Below are 12,274 nucleotides of genomic sequence, written 5' to 3' on the forward strand. Positions count from 1 at the left end.
GCGGTACACTAAAAAAAGCTGGGTTGTTTTATCCCAAGTGGACAAACGTGTAAAAAATGTAATTGAAAAATGTAACCCAACGGTTGGGTTTGTCTGTATTTGACCCAAACATGGGATAACAATCCAGTATTTTTTAAATACACGTTGACCTTTTGTGACAACGCTCCAATTGTACCCATTTTTATCAAAAAAATGTGATAGCATACTAGAATTAGCTTAAAAGTTATATACTAAAATTATAATATCTGTATAATTTAATAGTATGATTACAAAACATTGCAGTAAACTCTAAAAATACTGTTTTAACACATGTTTGGGTCAAATATGGACAAATTCAACCGTTGGGTTAAACATTTACTTTAAAAATGTAAACCAACAGTTGGGTTTCTCCATATTGGACTCAAATAGTTTTTCTAAATTTGACCTTTTGTAACATCGTGCCCCAATTGTACCCATTTTTATTACAAAATGTGATAGCCTACAAGAATTCGCTTAAAAGACCGAATTATACTAATAATACGAAAATTATAACATCTGTATAATTTAAAATGATGATTACAAAACATTGCAGTTCACTCTAAAAATAAAGCTGGGTTGTTTTATCCCAAGTTTGGGTCAAATATGGACAAACCCAAACGTTGTGTAAATTTTTTTAAATTTGGCTGGGTTTGTCCATATTTGACCCAAACATGGGATAAAACAACCCAGTATTTTTTATATACACGTTGACCAACGCCCCAATTGTACCCATTTTTATTACAAAAATGTGATAGCCTACTAGAATTAGCTCAAAAGTTATATAATATAATTATAATATCTGTATAATTCAATAGGATGATTACAAACATTGCAGTAAACTCTAAAAATACTGTTTTAACACATGTTTGGGTCAAATATGGACAAATTCAACCGTTGGATTAAAAATTTACTTTAAAAATGTAAACCAACGGTTGGGTTTGTACATTTTTGACCAAATTTCCCCCCCAATTTGACTCATTTTTATTACATAACTGTGATAGCCTATAGAATTAGCTTAAAAGACTGCTAAAATTATAATGTTTGTAATTCCATATGATGATTACAAAACATTATAGTACACTCTAAAAATAAAGCTGGGTTGTTTAAACCCAAGTTTGGGTCAACAGTTTTGAGTTAATCCATTTTTGACACAACCCAGCATTTTTTAGAGTGAATTAAGGGATGTAGTTGGAGAAATAGGCTTTATTTCCATGATCTAATTGAAATATTTTAACTTTTGATTTTAGAGTGAAATGTATGTTTGTGTGTGATTCACCCTATAGGCCCATTGACTGGTTTCAGTTTCAGGGCTGGGTCGCCCCATCAGTGAAGACAATCAGGGGTTCTGCGTCTCTCACAGTCATTACTGCACAATAGAACCGCCATAGAGTTGGGTGTGAATAATAAAACCAAGCTATGGGTGGAAAAAGAAGGGTGTATGTTAACCAGAGAAAGGAAATGAAAAATGCAGGCCCATCGATCCCAGCATTTCACACATTGCCTGTCTTTTCTTAAGTACACACTCTTGTAAACACATGTTTAGTATAATAATCACCGTTGTCCATTGCACGGGCCCTTTAAATTTAGTTGCATGCTGTATGTGCACAGCAAGAATAAAAATAATAATAATTTGAAACAAAATGCAAATGCAGATCCTTTTAATGAGCCTTTGAGGGATGCATATTTGGTTTGAGATCTTTAAGAATGCACACATAAGCATGATTTTAAACATTGAGCAACACATCAGCAAACCCTGAACATACCTGAGCCATGACAAACATTTCAGACCAGACCGATCTGTTTTTTTTTTCCAGACAAAAAAATAAGCCATTGTGATAAAGGCTCAGCCAAAGGCTCTCCTTCTTAAAGGGATAGTTCACCCTAAAATAAAAAACAAATCATAAGTTGCTCACCCTGGTGTTGTTCTAATGCCGTACACCCTTCTCTCTTTTATGGAGAAATTTTTTTTTAAATGTGTGTTTTTCTGGACGTGAGCACAGAAGATCAACGGCCAACCTCAGGATTTTGATTAAATAATACATTAAATTTCATATTTCATAACACCAGAACACTTGGAATATATGACACGGGTCATCATTCTGTGATGCATATTTGCTGGTCGCTATTAAAAGCGAGAAGGGTGTATGGCATTACAACAACACCTGGGTGAGAAAATAATGACTTAATTTTCATTTTAAGGTGAACTATCCCTTTAAATATGTTCAATGGGGTTCTTTAGGGTTCTTGACTCAACCTCAAAGAACCCTTTATGCCACACTCTCAGGAAAAAAGGTACAAATGCGGTCACTGGGGCGGTACCTTTTCAAAAATGTACACTTTTGTTCCTTTTAGGTGCTCTTATCTACACTTTAGGTGCTAATATATACCTTTCAGGTATTCATAAGCACCCTTTAAGTACAAAAGTGGTACCGCCCCAGTGAAAGCACTTGTACCTTTTTTCCTGAGAGTGCAAAACGGTTCCATACAAGGAGAAATGTCTTAAATAACAGCATAATATTTTAATGTTTAAATTCTTTTAGTGATCAAATATGTTTACAAGCTCATTTATCATTCATAAATGTTAATAACAATGAAAAAATGATTAAAAACTACATTAAAGTTCTATATGAAGCGTCTAACCATCTTAAATGTGACCTCAAGAACATTTTATCTCCAAAAACGATATATTGCTCAACATAAGAACCCGATACATCCCAAAACGGTTGTGGGTTCTCTTTCCTCATGTCAAGTTTGTTCACTCTAGAAATGACAGCGACACAAAAAATGCTGAGATGGTGTGGATGGATTCCATTGTAAAGGACTCATCTGAATGAAGTTATTACAGAAACTTTCGTGTTTGGTGCTTTTGCTCAGTGAAACCGGCTAGTCGAGCTCTGTCAGGACGGAGATGTATCACCACATACTCTAGTCTCAAGGGCCGTTTACATAACATCGCTTTCAACTAAAAACTGAAAATGTTTTAGCTGTTTATTTACACGACAACAGCGTTTTGGGGGCCTGAAAAAGCCAACTTTTGAAAACGGTATATAAATAAGTGCAGAGGCGTTGTGTGTGAACATGATGGTTATTGTAGTTCTTGACTAAATGTGAGCATTTATTTATCTCACTTGCACAATAAAGATTCTGTACTCCTCAAAATGAATAAAATCAGTCAAATGCAAAATCAGAGTACTATACAAACCTCCAATAATTAAATGTTAAATAAAACAACTATTTTTATGCATAATCTACCTTTTATATTTAATTTACCAATGTCTTGCTGCTGACCTTTGATGATGAAAATTTCTAGATTTGTTGTTTTTATTCGTATAACTTTTTTCACCTGCATCCTATTCTACCATTATCCAGAATGGCAGCAGAGCTGCGCCCTCTTCTGTTCATGCGTGAATTTGCATTTATTATTTCAATTTTGGTATGAAGAGGTCTTTACCGTTGCACAAAAATATAACTTTTTTTGTTATAAACAAAAACAAGCCCAGCCCAGGTGAGAAAAAGTAACGCAAAAGTAACGCATACTTTTCTTAAAAAGTAACTAAGTAACTCAGTTACTTTTTAAGGGAGTAACACAATATTGTAATGCATTACTTTTCAAAATAACTTTCCCCAACACTGCCTATCATACACCCGGCGCAATGCGACGCCAGGCACCGCGCAAGTGTGTTCTGCTAGTTTCAGCTCGACGTAGTTCTCATGTTCACGTCCAGCTCCACGTTGTTTAAATATCAAATGCACTGCCGCGTCTGGTCTGAACACCAGGGGTCTGTTCTTCGTATGTCGCTTACTCAGTTAGCCGGATTTGATTGTTGACGATTTGGCGTGATCTTGGATTGTTTAGTTCTTCGACGCTCATCCTGGACTTGCTGTCATAGCAACAGCTCCGTAAGCTTAAACCTGCTTATTTCATGTAAACAGGATTAGATTGCATCTTGAGGTGATACTTAAAATCTGTCCCAGCCACTGCTACTTTATTACAAGAGTTCATTACTGAACCAGGGGCAATAAAAATAATTTTAAATAATAATAATATAAAAATGTATTTGATATAATGTTGTGTATAATACTATAGACACAGCCACTTGATTTATTTGTGATGGAATAATTACACGCGTTGTACAGTTACTCTGAGCCGTGCATTAATTTAAGTGATGACGGATATTATGGGATGTCTTGATGCAGCGCAAGAGATGCCGATAATTTGATCTTGACCCATACTGTCACGTTACAAATCAGCTTCAAAATGAATTAAAAATTGAATTACAACATTGAAATAAAACTGTAAAAGGTTTACAAATACTGTATAAAATCGTGAATATAAATAATTGGGAATTTTTTTTTAGTTTTTGAATTTGTCAAGTTTTTTGCCAGGTGGCTTTTTTAATTATATGATGTCATTACGTTGTCTTGACGCCAGCCAATCGCTGCTTTACTGATCGTGGTTTCGAGTGTTGATGCATCTGCCCTCTTCAGGGAACACAAGAACGTGGAGTAATCTCAGATAACTTAATCCAATCCGCAAATTCGTTTGAAGAACCAAATAAGCCAGAGATCAGTTATCACGATTAAAAGATCTGGGATCTGTCAAATCATCTCAGATTTATTAAGCGAGGTACGAAGAACGGACCCCTGGTGTGTTCAGGAGTATTGTTGAAGCATCGCTATTATGAGGAACTGAAAACGACTGACCATTGACCAACACACACCTGCTCTAAAGTCAATACAGCGCAGTATTTTTTTTGTGTTATTTAAAGGGTGTTTTAGTAATATGCGCCTATAGGTGGTGCACAACACGCATACACTCTGCTTATTACACACACAGGGACGTGCAGCACACACACACGTTTAAATAATTATAAAAATAAAAGGATTCCTCTCTGGTGAAGCGTTCAGTCTTTCCGCTTGCATGTAAACAGCGAAACTGCAATGGTGCGAGCGCAACTAGCTTTTAAAGGGAAAGGGAGATGAGACTCCGATTGGTTGATTGCATGTTATGACCAAAACACACCCATGACTCATTAAGAAACTAAGGAAAACCCTTTTGGACCATGTGCCTGGCACCAGCGCGCTGACTGTTTTTCCCATCGTTAAACTAGCAAAAGTGGATTCGGACACGCCCTATAAGAGCACCTGCACCTGAGCTTCAGACCATGAGCTCAGATCGATAAAATGGGGCTCTATGTGTTTAGTCTATAGGCATGTAGTTTTTCTTTATTTTGTTTTTTATTTTATTACTTTATATTTAATAATTTCCATGCCATTTCTATTTCTTCTAGTCTTATTAGTGGGGGTTCCAGATTCTAAAGGCTAGAGCTCATAAACTGTCTGTATATAATGTCTGGACTAAATCCACTGTGTTCCAATGCAGATAGAGGTTATGATTGTTATATATTTTTTTTAATGTAATGTGACTGTTTTATGATCTTATGATCCACTTGTATCATCTTGTATATGGTAAAATAAAAACAACAAAAAATACTGTATTGCTGTGCAGCTTTCAGATGTTGATGTGTGGTAAAGTACTTTACTGAAGGTTTTGCACAAAAAATGCATTATATAACGTGTATTAACGCTTGAAAATAAACAAAGGTGATTGTGACATCATAAAAATGTGAAGTATGTTACAGATAAAACAGGTTAATCCGGTAGAGTTAAAGAGCATTGGCCTGTTCCTGAACACGATGCACATCTTGTTAAACACAATAATATAGTATCTGATGAGATTATAAAAGCCATTCTGTATGTTTGGATGGTGCTGCTCTTATTGTAATAAATATTACCTTTACATAAAGGGAAAAATGTAATATTATTGTTTGCACTCATATCAGTCACATAACTGAGGCTGAGATTAAAAATTCATGAAATTGCTGAAATTCACAACGGTATCTCAAAGTATTTTGTGTGAAACAACAAACAGAACAACATTTTAATGGTGTTTTTGAGTAACAACAGCCGTTGACCTGAAAACTGAGCATCTTCACTGAAATTGTGGTTAATAATACCTCAAATGCCATAGGTTCACTGTCTTTTAGCGCTAGTTGAAGTACTTGAAATTTTTCCAGAATGGCTATACAGCTGAATAAAATTATGCTGCATTATTTTCCTGTTTAACACTGTAAAGCTGCTTTGAAACAATCTACATTGTTAAAAGCGCTATATAAATAAAGTTGACTTGACTTGACTTGACTAGTTTATAATACATTTTTTTACCCTTTTATATATAATCTAATCGCTGAACACATGCAGACACACTTTAGGCAAAATTCAATTCAATTCAAATTTATTTGTATAGCGCTTTTCACATTACACATTGTTTCAAAGCAGCTTTACAGAAAGTGCATTTCATAAATGTACATTGAAAAATGTTTGAAAGAGAATGTTAAAGAAAAATGTTAGAATAAGTTAACCAATCATGTATTAATTTAGGCCATAACAACGCTGGCGTTGAGTCGTCTCATCACAGGTGTTGGGGCATCTGAAGTCTCCATCAGAGGCTGGATACAAACTGGAGCTGACAAACTATTTACCTTGGGACTAGTGTCCCGAGATAACAACAGAAAAGCAGATGGGAAATAATTAGCATAGCTGCTGTTCAGAATATTAATGCTTTTGATCCAATTTAACTGTAGTATAAAAGGTAATTATAATGTGAATGCTTGGCTAAAGAGATGCGTCTTTAATCTAGTTTTAAACTGGGACAGCAAGTCTGAACCTCGAACAATATCAGGAAGACTATTCCAGAGTTTAGGAGCTAAATGTGAAAATGCCCTCCCTCCTTTAGTGGACTTAGATATCCTAGGAATGACCAGAAGCCTCGAGTTTAGTGATCTTAAAGAGCGCGATGGATTGTAGGGCGATAGAAGATCCGTTAAATACACTGGAGCTAAACCATTTAGGGCTTTATAGGTCAGTAGCAATACTTTGTAAATGATACGGAACTTAATAGGTAATCAGTGTAGAGATGATAAAATTGGTGTTATATGATCATATTTTCTTGACCTTGTAAGAACTCTAGCAGCTGTGTTTTGGACTAACTGTAGTTTGTTTATTGAACATGCAGGACAACCAGCTAATAAAGCATTACAGTAATCTAGTCTCGAGGTCATGAATGCATGAACTAACTTTTCTTCATCAGAAATAGATAGCATGTTATGTAGCTTAGCAATGTTTCTAAGGTGGAAAAATGCTGTTCTTGTAACATATGAAATATTATTTTCGAAAGACAAGTTGCGGTCTAATATAACACCCAGGTCTTTTACTGTAGTCGATAAAGTGACAGGACATCCTTCCAAGTTAAAGTTGTATTGTGAGAGGTTTTGTGGGAAGTTTTTTGGACCAATAAGTAATACCTCCGTTTTATCTGAATTTAATTGCAGAAAATTACACGTCATCCAGTATTTAATATCTTCAACACACGCTGTCAGTTTAGATAATTTAGCGTTTTCATCTGGTCGTGATGAAATATATAATTGAGTGTCATCAGCATAACAGTGGAAATTAATTCCATGTTTTCTTATAATATTACCAAGTGGCAGCATATATATTGAGAATAGCAGAGGGCCTAGCACGGATCCTTGCGGCACCCCATAGTCTACTGATGTTATCTTTGATTTTTCCTCATTTAGACAGACAAAATGGTAGCGGTCTGATAAATACGATCTAAGAATTCTGATGTCCTTTCAGCCTCAGCCGGAGGGCGGCGCTCTAATGTTGATTGACAGGCACGCTTAGAATGCCATCTTAATGTAGAAATTATTGCATCCGAATATTGTAGAATGTTACAATGTTTTAGAATATTAGAATGTTAGAATGTTTTAGAACGTTAGAATGTTAGAATGTTTTAGAGTATTAGAATGTTACAATGTTTTAGAATATTAGAATGTTGTTTCAGAATATTAGAATGTTAGAATGTTTTAGAATGTTACGTTTTGTTTTAGAATGTTACAATGTTTTACAATGTTAGAATGTTTTAGAATGTTACAATGTTTTAGAATGTTACAATGTTTTAGAATGTTACAATGTTTTAGAATGTTACAATGTTTTAGAATGTTACAAGGTTTTAGAATGTTTTAGAATGTTACAAGGTTTTAGAATGTTAGAATGTTTTAGAATGTTACAATGTTTTAGAATGTTACAAGGTTTTAGAATGTTTTAGAATGTTACAAGGTTTTAGAATGTTACAATGTTTTAGAATGTTTTAGAATGTTACAAGGTTTTAGAATGTTTTAGAATGTTACAAGGTTTTAGAATGTTTTAGAATGTTACAAGGTTTTAGAATGTTTTAGAATGTTACAAGGTTTTAGAATGTTACAATGTTTTAGAATGTTTTAGAATGTTACAAGGTTTTAGAATGTTACAAGGTTTTAGAATGTTTTAGAATGTTACAAGGTTTTAGAATGTTTTAGAATGTTACAAGGTTTTAGAATGTTTTAGAATGTTACAATGTTTTAGAATGTTTTAGAATGTTACAATGTTTTACAATGTTACAATGTTTTAGAAGGTTTTAGAATGTTACAAGGTTTTAGAATGTTTTAGAATGTTACAATGTTTTAGAATGTTACAAGGTTTTAGAATGTTTTAGAATGTTACAAGGTTTTAGAATGTTACAATGTTTTAGAATGTTACAAGGTTTTAGAATGTTTTAGAATGTTACAAGGTTTTAGAATGTTTTAGAATGTTACAAGGTTTTAGAATGTTACAATGTTTTAGAAGGTTTTAGAATGTTACAAGGTTTTAGAATGTTTTAGAATGTTACAATGTTTTAGAATGTTTTACAATGTTACAAGGTTTTAGAATGTTTTAGAATGTTACAAGGTTTTAGAATGTTACAATGTTTTAGAATGTTTTAGAATGTTACAAGGTTTTAGAATGTTACAAGGTTTTAGAATGTTTTAGAATGTTACAAGGTTTTAGAATGTTTTAGAATGTTACAAGGTTTTAGAATGTTTTAGAATGTTACAATGTTTTAGAATGTTACAATGTTTTAGAAGGTTTTAGAATGTTACAAGGTTTTAGAATGTTTTAGAATGTTACAATGTTTTAGAATGTTACAAGGTTTTAGAATGTTTTAGAATGTTACAAGGTTTTAGAATGTTTTAGAATGTTACAAGGTTTTAGAATGTTACAATGTTTTAGAAGGTTTTAGAATGTTACAAGGTTTTAGAATGTTTTAGAATGTTACAATGTTTTAGAATGTTTTAGAATGTTACAAGGTTTTAGAATGTTTTAGAATGTTACAAGGTTTTAGAATGTTTTAGAATATTACTAGGTTTTAGAATGTTTTAGAATGTTACAAGGTTTTAGAATGTTACAATGTTTTAGAATGTTTTAGAATGTTACAAGGTTTTAGAATGTTACAAGGTTTTAGAATGTTTTAGAATGTTACAAGTTTTTAGAATGTTACAATGTTTTAGAATGTTACAATGTTTTAGAATGTTTTAGAATGTTACAAGGTTTTAGAATGTTTTAGAATGTTACAATGTTTTAGAATGTTTTAGAATGTTACAAGGTTTTAGAATGTTTTAGAATGTTACAAGGTTTTAGAATGTTTTAGAATGTTACAAGGTTTTAGAATGTTACAATGTTTTAGAATGTTACAAGGTTTTAGAATGTTTTAGAATGTTACAAGGTTTTAGAATGTTTTAGAATGTTACAATGTTTTAGAATGTTTTAGAATGTAACAAGGTTTTAGAATGTTTTAGAATGTTACAAGGTTTTAGAATGTTTTAGAATGTTACAATGTTTTAGAATGTTACAAGGTTTTAGAATGTTTTAGAATGTTTTAGAATGTTACAATGTTTTAGAATGTAACAAGGTTTTAGAATGTTTTAGAATGTTACAAGGTTTTAGAATGTTACAATGTTTTAGAATGTTACAATGTTTTAGAATGTTACAATGTTTTAGAATGTTACAAGGTTTTAGAATGTTACAATGTTTTAGAATGTTTTAGAATGTTACAATGTTTTAGAATGTTACAAGGTTTTAGAATGTTTTAGAATGTTACAAGGTTTTAGAATGTTACAAGGTTTTAGAATGTTTTAGAATGTTACAAGGTTTTAGAATGTTTTAGAATGTTACAAGGTTTTAGAATGTTACAAGGTTTTAGAATGTTACAAGGTTTTAGAATGTTACAATGTTTTAGAATGTTACAAGGTTTTAGAATGTTACAATGTTTTAGAATGTTTTAGAATGTTACAAGGTTTTAGAATGTTACAAGGTTTTAGAATGTTACAAGGTTTTAGAATGTTACAATGTTTTAGAATGTTACAAGGTTTTAGAATGTTACAAGGTTTTAGAATGTTTTAGAATGTTACAAGGTTTTAGAATGTTTTAGAATGTTACAAGGTTTTAGAATGTTTTAGAATGTTACAAGGTTTTAGAATGTTACAAGGTTTTAGAATGTTACAATGTTTTAGAATGTTACAAGGTTTTAGAATGTTACAATGTTTTAGAATGTTTTAGAATGTTACAATGTTTTAGAATGTTTAAGAATGTTAGAATGTTTTAGAATGTTACAAGGTTTTAGAATGTTACAAGGTTTTAGAATGTTACAAGGTTTTAGAATGTTACAAGGTTTTAGAATGTTACAAGGTTTTAGAAGGTTTTAGAATGTTACAAGGTTTTAGAAGGTTTTAGAATGTTACAATGTTTTAGAAGGTTTTAGAATGTTACAATGTTTTAGAAGGTTTTAGAATGTTACAATGTTTTAGAATGTTACAAGGTTTTAGAATGTTTTAGAATGTTTTAGAATGTTACAATGTTTTAGAATGTAACAAGGTTTTAGAATGTTTTAGAATGTTACAAGGTTTTAGAATGTTTTAGAATGTTACAATGTTTTAGAATGTTACAATGTTTTAGAATGTTACAAGGTTTTAGAATGTTACAATGTTTTAGAATGTTTTAGAATGTTACAATGTTTTAGAATGTTTTAGAATGTTACAAGGTTTTAGAATGTTACAAGGTTTTAGAATGTTTTAGAATGTTACAAGGTTTTAGAATGTTACAATGTTTTAGAATGTTTTAGAATGTTACAAGGTTTTAGAATGTTTTAGAATGTTACAAGGTTTTAGAATGTTTTAGAATGTTACAAGGTTTTAGAATGTTTTAGAATGTTACAAGGTTTTAGAATGTTACAAGGTTTTAGAATGTTACAATGTTTTAGAATGTTACAAGGTTTTAGAATGTTTTAGAATGTTACAATGTTTTAGAATGTTACAAGGTTTTAGAATGTTTTAGAATGTTACAATGTTTTAGAATGTTACAATGTTTTAGAATGTTTTAGAATGTTACAATGTTTTAGAATGTTACAAGGTTTTAGAATGTTTTAGAATGTTACAAGGTTTTAGAATGTTACAATGTTTTAGAATGTTTTAGAATGTTACAAGGTTTTAGAATGTTTTAGAATGTTACAAGGTTTTAGAATGTTTTAGAATGTTATAAGGTTTTAGAATGTTACAAGGTTTTAGAATGTTACAATGTTTTAGAATGTTACAAGGTTTTAGAATGTTACAATGTTTTAGAATGTTTTAGAATGTTACAAGGTTTTAGAATGTTTTAGAATGTTACAAGGTTTTAGAATGTTTTAGAATGTTACAAGGTTTTAGAATGTTACAAGGTTTTAGAATGTTACAATGTTTTAGAATGTTACAAGGTTTTAGAATGTTACAATGTTTTAGAATGTTTTAGAATGTTACAATGTTTTAGAATGTTTAAGAATGTTAGAATGTTTTAGAATGTTACAAGGTTTTAGAATGTTACAAGGTTTTAGAATGTTACAAGGTTTTAGAATGTTACAAGGTTTTAGAATGTTTTAGAATGTTACAAGGTTTTAGAATGTTACAATGTTTTAGAATGTTTTAGAATGTTACAAGGTTTTAGAATGTTTTAGAATGTTACAAGGTTTTAGAATGTTTTAGAATGTTACAAGGTTTTAGAATGTTACAAGGTTTTAGAATGTTACAAGGTTTTAGAATGTTTTAGAATGTTACAATGTTTTAGAATGTTTTAGAATGTTACAAGGTTTTAGAATGTTTTAGAATGTTACAATGTTTTAGAATGTTACAAGGTTTTAGAATGTTTTAGAATGTTTTAGAATGTTACAATGTTTTAGAATGTAACAAGGTTTTAGAATGTTTTAGAATGTTACAAGGTTTTAGAATGTTTTAGAATGTTACAATGTTTTAGAATGTTACAATGTTTTAGAATGTTACAAGGTTTTAGAATGTTACAATGTTTTAGAATG

Source organism: Gobio gobio, assembly GCF_949357685.1.
Source record: "Gobio gobio genome assembly, chromosome: 22".
NCBI lineage: Eukaryota > Metazoa > Chordata > Actinopteri > Cypriniformes > Gobionidae > Gobio > Gobio gobio.